The sequence below is a fragment of the Alosa sapidissima genome, chromosome 5, assembly GCF_018492685.1.
Source record: "Alosa sapidissima isolate fAloSap1 chromosome 5, fAloSap1.pri, whole genome shotgun sequence".
Lineage (NCBI taxonomy): Eukaryota > Metazoa > Chordata > Actinopteri > Clupeiformes > Clupeidae > Alosa > Alosa sapidissima.
The window spans coordinates 7,916,653-7,930,719 of record NC_055961.1 but is presented as its reverse complement, the minus strand read 5'-3'; the positions used below and the strand labels follow the sequence as shown (position 1 = coordinate 7,930,719).

General features: G+C 43.1%; 1 protein-coding gene and 1 long non-coding RNA gene across 2 annotated transcripts in view; one reads left to right on the top strand and one right to left on the bottom strand.

Moving 5' to 3' along the window:
• si:ch211-12m10.1 (teneurin-2) overlaps nt 1-14,067 on the bottom strand; it is a 183,967-nt gene that overhangs the window by 113,737 nt on the left and 56,163 nt on the right. The window lies entirely within an intron of this gene.
• LOC121710118 lies at nt 10,588-12,205 on the top strand. The gene is made up of 4 exons (XR_006032098.1): nt 10,588-10,658; nt 10,944-11,026; nt 11,280-11,630; nt 11,858-12,205. It is a non-coding gene; the product is annotated as an uncharacterized LOC121710118 (long non-coding RNA).

The following is a 14,067-nucleotide window of genomic DNA, read 5'->3' as shown; positions in this document are numbered from 1 at the left end:
ACCAGTCCGAGCCTGGCGGTATTAATTAAACTGTGGGGGCCGCCATGCTGAAATAAATGTAGAGGAAACACTGGTGTGTGTGTGCTTGTGTGAGTTTGTTGCTTTCATGAAAGTCTTTTAGCATCTTTTGTTGTGGCACATCTTTGTTGTTTCAAAACATGAATGGGCGACTACTGTAATCACAAAAAACACAAGACAAAGACAAAGACTGAAGGGTTTCGTGCAAGCATTTACAATGTTTGTACCACCAGTTGAGCATTATGTTGTAAAACAACTGTTAATTCTTTACAATAATCGGTACAGTGATATGATCTAAGTATCCCGAAGTTCCTTGCACTAGTTTAAGTTATCTAGACTCTTAAAACAAATGTGTTGTCCCTATCTGGACACAGCGATGTGTAAAAAAACAATGTTGTGTTATTTTCAACACATATTGTGTAACAAATAAAAAAGGAAACAACACAAACTGTGTTGTCCCTATCTGGACACAGAGATGAGTTAAAAACAATGCAAGTTGTGTTGTTTTCAACACATTCGTTTTAAAAGTTTACAGTTCCTTGGAAATGCTCATATACCTGGAATACCACCTGGCTTCACCCCCCCACCCCCTTCAAATAAACAACATGGGAATCCACTTGGCCATCTAACCACAAATGGATGCAATTACTTCATAAATCCAAACCGACAACATCTGTTCAGTCTGTGCCCTCTAGATTAGTGGATGAGAGCAAATTCACGGTCACTCTTGCACACTCTTGATCACTAATCAGACTTCTTATGCTGTGAATGTGATTGACACAGTCTGGCTCTGAACCACTGAAGGTGCCACGCAATGTTCTGCACACTCAACCAATCAGTCTTATCGATAATCCGATACAGCTCAGCAAAGCCACCACAATTTTACTCAGGTGTGGGTTTCATTGATCTAACAGAAACTGGAGAAACTCTCGGCTGCACCAGATTGCACTCTTCTAATGAATACTCATTGGAGTATATCTTCACATGGTGACGCAGTCTATTAGATTGACTGACATTGCACACACAATTCAATTTCTGCATAATATAATCCTGTCCAACAAAAAAAGATTTTTCTGTTTACACATTTCAGTTGATCAATTTACTCTACCTGATGTACAACAGTTGGACAACAAAATCCAAGGTTTTTAAAATAAGTAATACCAAGTTATATAATGAAAAACTATAACTAGCTCAATGGTGAATTGCAGGACTTAGGCTGGTTTTGAAGGCTACTGTGTGTCAGTTCACTTTGAGGTATTCTGCATTCAGCCTTGGGAGCCTGTGGATGGTCCTCCTGCATATGAACTCAGCCGTGATGTGTATGCCCTGTGTGTAATGCGAGTGCATTCTGGCTGGTAAAGTGGAGTGGGCTGAGCGTCGGCGCTGTGGCGGTGACTGAGACGGCTCAGTGGTGACTGAAAGCCCAGTGAAAATGAGGGGGCTTTCTGAGAGAGACCTTCAGAAGGGAGCGCGGACCTCCCGCCGAGCCGGAGAATGGAGGCCCTGTTTGATATGGCAGCAAAGCCTGCTCATCAACTCAGATAAGAGAGAATCCCCCCCCAAAGCCTCACACATCAGCACCACACACCCACATCACGATGGGAACACACACACACACACACACACACACACACACACATGCAAGCACACACACACACACACACACACACACGCACACACTCACACACACAAACACACACACACAAGTGTACAGTATACACACAGCTACACACATGCGTGTACACACACACAAACACACACACAGACACACACCATCACATCACACACGCAGCAGCAGGTATGGGAAGGGGGGGAGGGGTGCTGATAAAGAAGGCCAACAAGGGAGACAGATCAATTGAGCAGCATCAGCAGGCTGCCATTGCGCCTAGTGGGAGTCACACAGCACTGAAGCAAAAAGCAAAGAGCCATTGCACCACTTCAACAGGCAGAGGGCTGCTCCAGCAAACAGAAATGACGGCACCGGACAGTGCCCATTCAGACCGGACCCATCTAATCACCATGCCACCGCTGGACACTTCCCCAAACAGCCCCCAAATAAGGCCACTGGACCGGCCAGTGTCATTTACAGTCAGCCGCCATCTTTAGCAGGCTGACCGGATCTCTTCTGCTCTTTCTGGAGTCACTGATTTATGCACTGGCTATTTTAGCTATTCATTTTTTATTTTTGAAGTGGCTGAAAATTAATTTAAGCTAAAAGCTAAAATACCTTCACTAACTTTGATAAATGCGTGCATTTTTGGCAACATATCTAAAAGTGAATGACAAGATCACTGAATATTGTAATTCTACAGAAAATTGCACCATGCACTTGGAATAAGACAGCTGGTGTTGTTGCAGAGGTAGAGGCTGTAGACTTTATTTAGGGTATTCAACATCATGTTTTCATCTCTAGCATGCTCTGAGCAAAGATCCATAATTGAGGTAAGCTTGTATGCATAAAACATTGAAACATTGTACACGTGTGAAATTGACTGCCTCTTTTTCTGCCTCTTGATTCATTTATCCATTGTAAAAATATATATATATATTCCAAAAAACACAATTCCAATACAAACACAATAGAAAATGTGGAAGCAATGCAATTTTGGGAGAATATATCTGTGCTGAAGTGATAATATCTGTGCTGAAGTGATTTACTGAAGGCGTCAGCTCCCATTCTTCCCGTGGCCCAGCAGCAGACAGGCTTAGAAGGTGTGTCAGTGTGGCGGGTCGGGCTAATTGGCCCGGGGTTTGTTTAAAGCACCGTGATTAATGGAGCTCTTAATGACTGGTTTATGATGAAGAGCGCACAATCTGTCCCCCCAGCGAGTCGGATTTCAGCTGGGAAAATGGGTGGCAATCAGTCAAAGACAGAGACGGCTGGCACCGAGAGGACGAGCAGGAACACGAGGACACGGCTGACAATCTGCTCCTGTTTCGACAGGAGAGACGCGATCCCTCGCAAATCCCAAGATAACTTTCCAGAACTCCAGTGAGAACCTGCATTCAGGTTCTGAAGATAAAAAAAAGAGAAAAATCTCCATGCTCGAATGGAGCCCTCAGCTGCTACTGCATCAGCTGGAGTTTGCAAACACAATAGGACTAAATTAACTTTAGAAGCCATTTCACAGTTGGTATTTGTGTTTGGATTTTTTTTAGAAATGTTAGAAATAGAAATATTTATAGAATATGAAAATTGAACACATCCCTCTATATTTTCAATCTTTCTTTGTGCACTTAAAAAATATAATTAATTGTATGCTCTTCCACACCCATATACAGGGAACACACAGACACCACAGACAACAGATTAAAAACAATTAAACACCTTACACAAAAATGGCAAGCACTTACTGAAGAGGTAGTCAATGTATGGGTCTTCATCCTCATCATCAAAGTATGCTTGAGGTGAGAGACACGAACATCAAATCAAAATGAGCATGAGAAATGCAACATTCCCACTTTCACAAACAATAAACAACATTCCCACTCTCACAAACAATAAACAAAGGATGAAGCATGATGTAAGCACATCAATTCAACAGAAAATGACACCATACACTTGAAATAAGAGAGCTGCTGTTGTTGCAGAAGTAGAGGCTTTAAACTTTATTTAAAGGTGCTCTAAGTGATGCCATGCGTTTTTTATGCTAAAACATCTTATGTCACTTACAGCAAACATCACCTAACCAACCACTAGCTGTCTGTGTCCTGAATACACTCTGAAAACACATGATCTCTGTGGACAGCCCAGGCTCCAAAAACGGTAACAAAAACAACCTGGGCAAAACTAGGCCATAAAAACATCATAAACTGTGCAAATCGCAGACGAGATGCGTGTTTAGGAGAGTTTTCAATTGCATGGGAGCAGCACGGGAGGGAGGGGGAGGAAGTAGCGAGCTATCTCTCTGTTTTGTTTGAAAGTCAAACGTTACCCAGCATCGCTTAGAGCACCTTTAAGGTTTAATCTCTAACATGCAGAACATAACAGAGTTGAGGTATTGAATAAACTTGTATAAAATATGTATAACAATACACAAAGGATGGCATGATGTAATAATACTGTAATACACAATCAACATTATCCTATTCAGCAATTCCTGTTGAACTTGAACTTGCTCGGAGGTCTCCAAAGAACCCACTGTAATGCTGCTCTTTTGACACTGTCTCCAAAGAACCCACTGTAATGCTGCTCTTTTGCCACTACCACCACCACGTCCACATGATTTCTCCTTCTCTACTGGTGACTTAATGCTATGTTTGTCCAGGGTGGAACTGATGAAGTGGGACTCCTGTTTCTATTCCCATCAGTGGGTGTGGCTTAATAAAGAGGCTGCGTGTCTGCACACATGTGGTGTGTGTGTGTGTGTGTGTGTGTGTGCATATGTGCATGCGCGTGCATGTAAATTGTAAGTGTGTGTGTGTGTGTGTGTGTGTGTGTGCGCGCATGCATGTGCATGCATGCAAATGTGTGTGTGTGTGTGTGTGTGTGTGTGTGTTAAACTACAGAATACTAAGAATCCAGTGAGGAATAATGATGGAACAGTCTTATTTTAGGCCCCAGACAGTCAGTTCGTCTTGTGCAAAGGACAAGGGCTGACCCCATTAAGTGCCAAATTGGCGTCTCGCAAGTTAATCAGATGGCATCAGCATTCTGCTGGGGACATATGAAAAGTCATTATTGCCAAATCAATTCTCAATTACCTCTTTCGCTGCCGCCATTGACACGTTAAATAAACGTTCAGCACCGTCACCATTATTTTCCATATGAAGCGACCACCTAATGGCTCAATGCACATTATTCAACCAACACAGAAACAGTAATGGATTGTAAACAATCATGAAATTACACTACTGACTAGAAACGAGCATCTGTCGCAGACGGGCATGACTGGGAACATTTGGAGATTCACCATGCCACCGTACCTTTGCTATGACACAGGTGTGAAATGCTTCGAATAAATGGCGTGCTCTAAAATGAGATTCTGATTCTTCAGTGTTTTGCAGTGTGTCATATTTACTGGTTATGTCTTCTCTATGTGTTCAGTCTATGCAGTTCTGTTCAAATCTTTGAACTGTGAATGGTGTTAAAATATGAGGCTACAGTAAGGGCATAGCTGGAGCCATTGGAGTAATTCAATTGAATTACATTATTCCATTTCATTTAGCAGACACCTTTGTCCAAAGCGACTTACAGATGCACATTACAATAGTTAAAATTAGCAGTTTAGTTTTTAAAAAGTTGTTAAGCCTGCATTAAGCAAATTAGAAATAATAACACATTATTATGATTATTATTGTTTTATCGTTTTATCTCTTTATATGTAGGAGTTTTGTTTTTGTATTATTATTTTATGATTGTTGTCAAAGTCAAAGTCAAAGTCAAAGTCAGCTTTATTGTCAATTTCTTCACATGTTCCAGACATACAAAGAGATCGAAATTACGTTTCTCACTATCCCACGGTGAAGACAAGACATATTTTACCAATTTAGGTCCACAGACAAACATAACATTCAAGTAAACAAAAAAGTAAGTAAATAAGTAAATAAGAGGGCACATATAATAATGAAAAAATAAGAGCAGCAAAATGTGGTTGAAATTGTGCATAGACAGTCAATAAAAATACTAGTGCAAATTCAGGCCAATAAAAGGCTTGGGTAGTTCTGTTTGACCTAAGTAAGAAGAAAGTGGCATAGTGGTGCAAGTTATGTAAGAGCAGCAGAAGTGTTGTGTTTTCAGGACAACAACACCAGTTGTAAAGTGTACAAGTGTGCAAGTGGAGTAGTGCAGGCGGCCATTTTGGGTCCAATGTCCAGGATGTTATGTAGCTGAGGGTGGAGGGGGGAGAGGAGGGAGAGAGTTCAGCATCCTTACGGCTTGGTGTATGAAGCTGTTGGTGAGTCTGGTAGTGCGGGAGCGCAGGCTTCTGTACCTCTTCCCAGAGGGCAGTAGATCAAACAGATTGTGAGCGGGGTGACTTGCATCACTCACAATTTTGGTCGCCTTGCGGGTGAGGTGGGTGGTGTAAATGTCCTTCAGGGAGGGGAGTGAAGCACCAATAATCCTTCCAGCTGTGTTCACTATGCGCTGCAGGGCTTTCCTGTTGTTATTATTATTTTATTATTTGTAAAACACTTTGGGTCAACCCTGTTTCATTAATGTGCTATAAAAAAATAAATTGACTTGACTAAAAGAAATCTTGAAATCTTGAATGTGTGGATTTACGTAAATCATTACAACTAGCGTTTTAAAACGCTGCCGTCATCACTCATTACCATTTAGAAATCTACTGAACATTCTAAGTAGCGCAAAATGGAAGTTAGAGGAGAGTTGAGAGAAGAATGTGGCGGCTTCATGGAAGCCATGAGAGGCAACTTCCATACCATCCGAGGCCAGCTCAGACCAAAGTGAACACGACAGAGGAACAAGAATTATAGGATCTGTCGCAACTCCACCATAGCCAAGATCAAATCAGAGAAAGAGAGAAACCTGAAAAAACAACTGTCATCTGGGCTGAACACCAGGTTGACCAAGAGATACCACTCAGCTAACGTTAAAACTGCTAATGTGAACACTGCCAAGAGAAGGGTGCAGGAAGATGGAGCTCCTGGAGAACTCAAGGAAAGACTGAAATCTTCTTTACAGGCTTTTCAAGTGAGGCGCAAGCCACACTGGGTGCTTCAGAGAGGTACCCTGGAAATCTAGAGTTCTCGCGGGAGCACAATTTGAATTTGTTTAGCGAGTCACTCTGGCAATGAGTAATGATGCTCATTACTTATTTCCCTATATTGTGGGGCACCAATCACATCGGTGTATTTGATATAGGCGGGCCAGAGGCGAGCTAAACAGATGACGTTTGTAGTGTAATCCAATTGCGTCGAAGACCGAAATCAGTCAGTAAACATTGGGTGTACTGTAGATTATCATGGACTTTCTGTCAAAATAAGCCCCGCCCCCTGAAACATCATAAATCACGTCATAACCCCCTTTTTATGCAAATTAGCCACGTGTCACCCATGTGTTGTTTGTTATTGTTTTGGTGAGTCACGTGAGTGACGTCAAACAAGGCCCCGCCTCCTTGGCAGCCATATTGGATGTTGAGTCATGTGACCGTCATGTGACTGGTGTCAAAAAATGCCACGCCCCTTGGCAGCCATTTTGGATGTAGAGTCATGTGACAGTCATATGACTGGTGCCAAACCCCATGGCGGCCATATTGGCCCCAAACCCACATGTGTGTTTTGTTGTTATTATTATGTGTCAGTTAAACTTTGTATGAAATGTATATGAGTGTTAATAGCTGGAAATAAACATATAGTATGCTACTAGCATAGCCAATAAACTGTTTAGCATGTTGTTAGTGATTTTTGTTGAAAAATGTGTTAGCTAGATGCTATGCATTGTAATGTGACCTTTATAACTGAATTCATGGTGGTCGTAGGTGACCAAAATGATGGTCTATGATCCCCATACTTGTAGGGGTGGTGTTTTGTCCGGGCATGTCTCTGAGTGTATTGTTTGTGAGACCCTTCCATGTGGGGGGGTCTGCCTACTACCTGTGTACACTAGTGCTGATAACATTGTAAAATAACTGTTTATGAGTAGTGACGCCTGTATGCAGACACATAGTGACATTATAATAAGGTGTTGGGGGTATGGTGGGAGGCCAGATGGTTATCTATAAACCCTTTTGTAGTGGGTGTGTTTTGCCCCGGCATGTCTCTGGATGATATTGTGCGAAACCCATAGCAGTTTGGATATGATAAATAGTTACATATACTTGACCCAACAACCTTTGTAAAGACATTGTTTTGAGTAGTGGAATGTATACAGCCACATAGTGACAATATAACGTAACATCCGGAACCTGTCTCCAACGCACTTCTCCTCTGTGGTTGCCTCCGGTCTACCTCCACTCAACACCTTCTCCTCTCTGGAGGTCAATGAAGCCACTGACTCGCTCTGCTCCACACTGACCTCGTGTCTAGACGAGCTGTGCCCTCTTACCACAAGGCCAGCTCGATCCAAACATTCTCATCCATGGCTAAATGATACCCTCAGATCGCAGCGCACCAAACTCAGAGCCGCGGAGAGGAAATGGCACAAATCCAAACTAGCTGACGACCTCAAAAACTACCAGACACTCCTGACCTCCTTCTCAGCCAGCATCACTGCTGCTAAGACTGCTTTCTACAAAGACAAAATCAACAGCGCTACAGACACTCGAAAACTTTTCTCAACCTTCAAATCGCTACTCAACCCTCAGCTGCCTCCTCCTCCATCCAGCCTTACTGCAGATACCCTCGCCTCATTTTTTACAAACAAAGTGGCGGCAATCAGCAGTCAATTCTCTACATGCCCACTCAACGCATCTGACTCAGATACCGCACTCCTACAACCTCTAGGGACTGCTGGAACATCTTTTTCAGCATTCACGCCTCTCTCCGAGAGTGAAGTGTCCAGACTCCTGACATGCAGCCGTCCTACCACATGCTCGCTGGACCCTATACCTACGAGCCTACTTCAGTCCATCAGCCCGACCATCGCTCCAGCTATCACACATGTGATCAATGCCTCGCTAACCTCCGGCACATTTCCAACAGCGTTCAAAATGGCCCGGGTAACACCGTTACTTAAGGAAGCTTCTCTCAACCCTGCTCAAGTCGAGAACTACCGCCCTGTCTCACTACTGCCTTTCCTATCCAAAGGCATTGAACGAGCAGTCTCCAAACAGGTCTCTGACTTCCTTTCACAGAACAACCTTCTGGATCCAAATCAGTCTGGGTTCAAAAGCGGCCACTCTACCGAAACGGCTCTGCTGTCTGTAACAGAAGCCTTAAAAGAAGCCAGGGCGACCGCTCGGTCATCAGTACTCATTCTGCTTGACTTATCGGCTGCCTTTGACACGGTTAATCACCGTATCCTTCTCTCTATACTCGCTGACATGGGAATCTCCGGAGCTGCTCTCTCCTGGTTTGAATCCTACCTCACAGGACGCTCGTTTAACGTATCATGGCTTGGTCAGCTATCTGCACCTCACCATCTCACCACAGGGGTCCCCCAGGGCTCAGTGCTGGGCCCCCTCCTCTCTGCTATCTACACCACCTCCTTGGGACAGATTATCCGTTCGCACGGCTTCTCATACCACTGCTATGCAGACGACACACAGCTCTATCTGTCCTTTCCACCTGACGACCCCCTGGTTTCAGCACGGATCTCGGATTGCCTTTCAGACATAGCTACATGGATGAAGGCACACCACCTCCAGCTGAACCTCTCAAAGACTGAACTGCTGGTCATCCCAGCTAAACCTACCATACACCACGACATCAACATCAAATTTGACTCCCTGTCTGTTTCACCGACCAGGACTGCAAGAAATCTAGGAGTTGTTCTCGACAACCAACTAAACTTCTCAGATCATGTTGCCTCAGTCGCCCGGTCATGCCGTTTCGCACTCTACAACATACGGAAAATCAGGACTTACTTGACTCAAGATGCTACCCAACTTCTGGTTCAGGCAATAGTCATCTCACGACTCGACTACTGCAATGCCCTCCTGACAGGTCTCCCCGCCTGCGCAGTGAAACCACTTCAGATGATCCAGAACGCAGCAGCGCGCCTGGTCTACAACCAACCCAAAAGGGCACATGTTACCCCGCTGCTCATCCAGCTACACGGGCTACCTATGGCGGCCCGCATCAAATTCAAGTCTCTAACGCTTGCCTACAAAGTAGTCTCCGGTTCTGCTCCCACCTACTTGAATGCCCTCATACAGACTTACACTACCTCCAGACCGCTGCGCTCCTCTGACGAACGACGTCTAGCTCTACCACCGGTACGCTCAAGCCAATCCAAACTTTTCTCATCTGTTGTTCCTCGTTGGTGGAACACACTGCCAGTTCCTACAAGGGCAGGGACATCCTTTTCCACGTTCAAAAAACTCCTGAAGACCCAGCTCTTTAGAGAACATCTACTCTCATAGCAACACTTACAACAAGTCTTACTGATCCTAGCACTCACCAGCCGTTTTAAACTGACAAGTAACTGTTAAAATACAGCACTCACCGACGCACTTATTCTTACTGTACTCTAATGTGTTTTTTTTAAACTGTCCTAAAATTGTGAGAATTGTTCTAAAACTTACTGTTTACCATGTTGTTAGTCGCTTTGGTTAAAAAGCGTCAGCCAAATGTAATGTAATGTAATGTAATGTAATAACGAGGCGTTATGGGGGTGGTGGATAGCCAGATGGGTGTCCTGGTGCCACTAACGGCTCTGTATTATCTAATGTAAGTGGTGTGTTTTGGCTGAATGTTCAACAATTAAATACATGTATTGGTTAGAGTGTGGTTGTCTGGGTGGCAATTGTAATAACGACTGTGCTTGGGAGGTGATGACGGGTCGTTGTCAATGCTTTGTTTGCTGGTGGTCTAGGGCCTGTGCGATTTGAATCCTAAGCATGAGCGATGAAAGACACGCCTCATACTATTGTGATGTTATATTACGCTCCTACATTATTTGAATCGCCCAACCCCAAATGTTTAAAAACCCCGTAGCTTGGCCTAAATTTACCAGTTTTTCATTCTTGACCTGGTTGGTGTCAGAAGGAAGAGGATCAGCATGGAGCGCTACGCATGTGAGTATGTGTCTACATTAAGAAATATTCTCTTAAGTATACTCTTTTGATCTCGTGAGGGAAATGGTCTCTGCATTTATCCCAATCTGTGAGTAGGCCACGGCTGGCCCTAAAAATGTTTTTACCTGGAGTGGGGTTCGAACCCACGCGGACAACATATGTCCATTGGATCTTAAGTCCAACAGCCTTAACCACTTTACCAGCCATCCTGGTATATAAATATATATATATGTCTATGACCCATATGAAATATTTCATTGACATTCACACTTTTTATTTTAACAGTGTGTTGTTCCTGAGTGGTTCTAATCCATTGGATACATCTGATTCAGGATTTAATGACAGACCCAGAGGTGTAAATCAACTTTGTAAGTATTCCCTAAATACTTCTACTAAGTAAATCTAAATGTTATAACAGGTAGAGTGAAATTGTATTTGTTTAAGCATTTACTAAACAGTATTTGCAAACTTCAGTATTCTGATTTTATGCATTTTAGTCAATAGTGATATACTCAACACTGGCGGAGGTGATGAAGGTATGGTTTGTCAGAGTTTCTGGTTGATTTTATGTTCGAATCTAAAACGTATTTCACACGCATATTTATTCTTCTTATTTTGTAGCGCTATCCCATGATCTAGCTGGTCACTGTGTTATCAGCCTCGAAACATCTGGTCTCTTGTGCGCTAATGAAGACGAGTTGGATGCGGATGAAGACAGCAGGCCTGCTGCGCTAGGGTGTGAACTCGATACAGTATTCTTGATCCCTGATAAAGACGATTTGGGTGCGATGCTCGGGGGATCTGTATTAGACGATGCGACAAGCAGTAAATCTACATCTGGTACAGAATTCTTACCATCTTACGACCATGCCTATTGTGTGGATACTAAGAGACGTTATAGCGATTCTGAAGATCTAGCCAAAACTGCGAGGCCTGCTAAGCGTTTTACTGGGGTAACGCGAGTGATACGGGGTAAGTTGGTATTTCACAATATTTCATTCTTTCCCCTTTGATAAATCAAATGTTGTGGTATGTTTATAACTGTGACACCCACTTGGGGGTAGCATGTAGGTCTAAATTATTACCGGTAACAATTTGGAGATCTCAGTAATTTAATGTTTAGTTGTTTTAATCTCCATACATGTAGGCCTATAGTGTAGCATGGTAGCCTAATGTGTTTCCGGTCATTTCATTTGCAGAAAACAACGCACACGATGACGCAATAGGTCTTGGAGACGCATCTATCAACAGGGGGATTACACATTCAAAGGACTACCAACCTATTGTTAATATTCAATCAAAGGACATTAACCGTGTGGATTTATGGAGTGATACAGAACTCAATTTTGACGACCAATCTGATGCGACTTTACTGGAGGATGCGGTTGTCGACCCGTGTGAACTACATGAAAGGTCAGATTCGTTGAATGTTTCTGAACCGGGGGTGGCTGGACCCTCTGCAGGTTTAGCAGTGTGTGATATAAACTCAGGTCGTTATAATTACACAGATTTAGAATCAGCATTGGATAGTGTTGCGCTGAGACTGAATGATGCTAAATATGTGGCTCGTAGAGCTGTGGAAACTCTGCTGAAGATTAGCAGGGATCATTTAAACAAATTTGAAGCTGTTATCGATGGCATACTGAAATGAAATGTTACTTTAATGATGATCTGTTGATCTGAATGGTGTTAACCTCGGTGTGATAGATTGTTTATAAGGTTTAAGTTTTTTTCTTTGTTGTTGTTTTTTACGGCTATAATTGTGGAAGAGTGGTATACATGTGTAGGCTAATATTTAAAGCAATACCAAAGAGTTTTTTGTACCTTGAAATAATGTTTCCAAAATCGTTTCAGTGGTTCATCAACTTGTGACAGGGTGAACGGCACTTCTGCATTCGCTTCACAGCCCTCTATCGGCGCGGGAGTTGAAAGTGGCAGATTGCGTTTGTCATGTCATGCATATGCATTCATGGGAGGATCCAGGGGAAAGTGGGAGTTTAGCGTAAAAAGATGGGATGGGAAGAGTAAAGAACGCCTAATTATGTATTCCGCGGTATGTACAAAGACTGCTCCAGAAAGCGCACGTCTATTCTGCGCCTAAATACTTCCGCCTTGTAAAAGAAAGTGTTAATCGAAATTGCAGTTCAATGCGTCAATAAGAGAACCTTTCAAAGAAAGAAAACAGAATCGCTATTTAGAGCACCAGTTTTTGTGGTGAAAGTATTTGTACTACCAAAAGCAACCTTAACTTTCGTTGGCCTTTCGAATGTCTTACTTTCACGTCATTCACTTAAAGCAACACCAAAGAGTTTTTGTACCTTAAAATATCGTTTCCAAAATCGTTTCAGTGGTTCATCAACTCGTAACAGGGTGAATGGCACTTCTGCATTCTCTTCGCGACCCTCTGTCGGCTATAACCGCACTATGTAAGTTTGCCAGATCGGGTAGCGGATCTGTATAGTTCGATGGAATGAGACATAGGAAACTACAAATTTGACTTGCATCTGATGTCGCAATACATCGTACTTTCATAAATCGTGCAACATATTCTACCTTGTCTATGGACATCGTTATTTACAAAGCCGGTGCTGGATAAACAAATAGCATGCGTGCGACAGAGGGAAAGTTCTTTGGTGTTGCTTTAAAAAGTCATGAAAATTTGTCGAGTAAGCCATGCCACCACCAAATAAACGCAATAGAAATGACGATTCAAACAGTGGGTAGGCCTACCATGATATTGAACCGCCTGATAAATGTAGGCTACCAGAGATGATCAGACTGATTGTGTTAACACTATACAATAGCTGGTCGGCTTGGAAGTAAAATCGCTGGAGTTTTACAGAACCCTAACCCTGACAACCCTATTATCAAGCGCATGAAACAGAATTTGGAAGCATATAACAGGAGCCTCTTAGTCTCCATTAATCCACAGTCAAGATGACCCCCCCAGTATGTGTGGATGTGATACCTGGTAGTTCCGGAGTGCAAATGGGGAGCGGTGGTGATGTTGTTAATAACCGGGATCCTACAGTTATTTCATATGATGACCCCGCAGCGTGGGGAAGTGTGGAAGTGATACCTGGTAATTCCGGTGCGCAGAAGGGGAGCAGTTGATGTTATGACAGGCGTCCTACAGCTATTTCATATGATGAGCCCGCAGCAAGTGTGAATGTGATGCCTAGCAGATCTGATGTGCAGCCCCATGGTAGCGGTGTTGATGTTGTTCATGACAGGACCCATGATTATGATTTAGATAGTGCTACCATAGAACGTTTAGTAAGAAATGGTGGTGTTGTTGGCGATTACACGGTTGTACCGCGTCGTCTCAACTCTTTAACGCTAAACAGAACGATGAATTAACGCTAAACAGAACGATTAATTATCGATGATGTGATGAAAGATGCCAGTA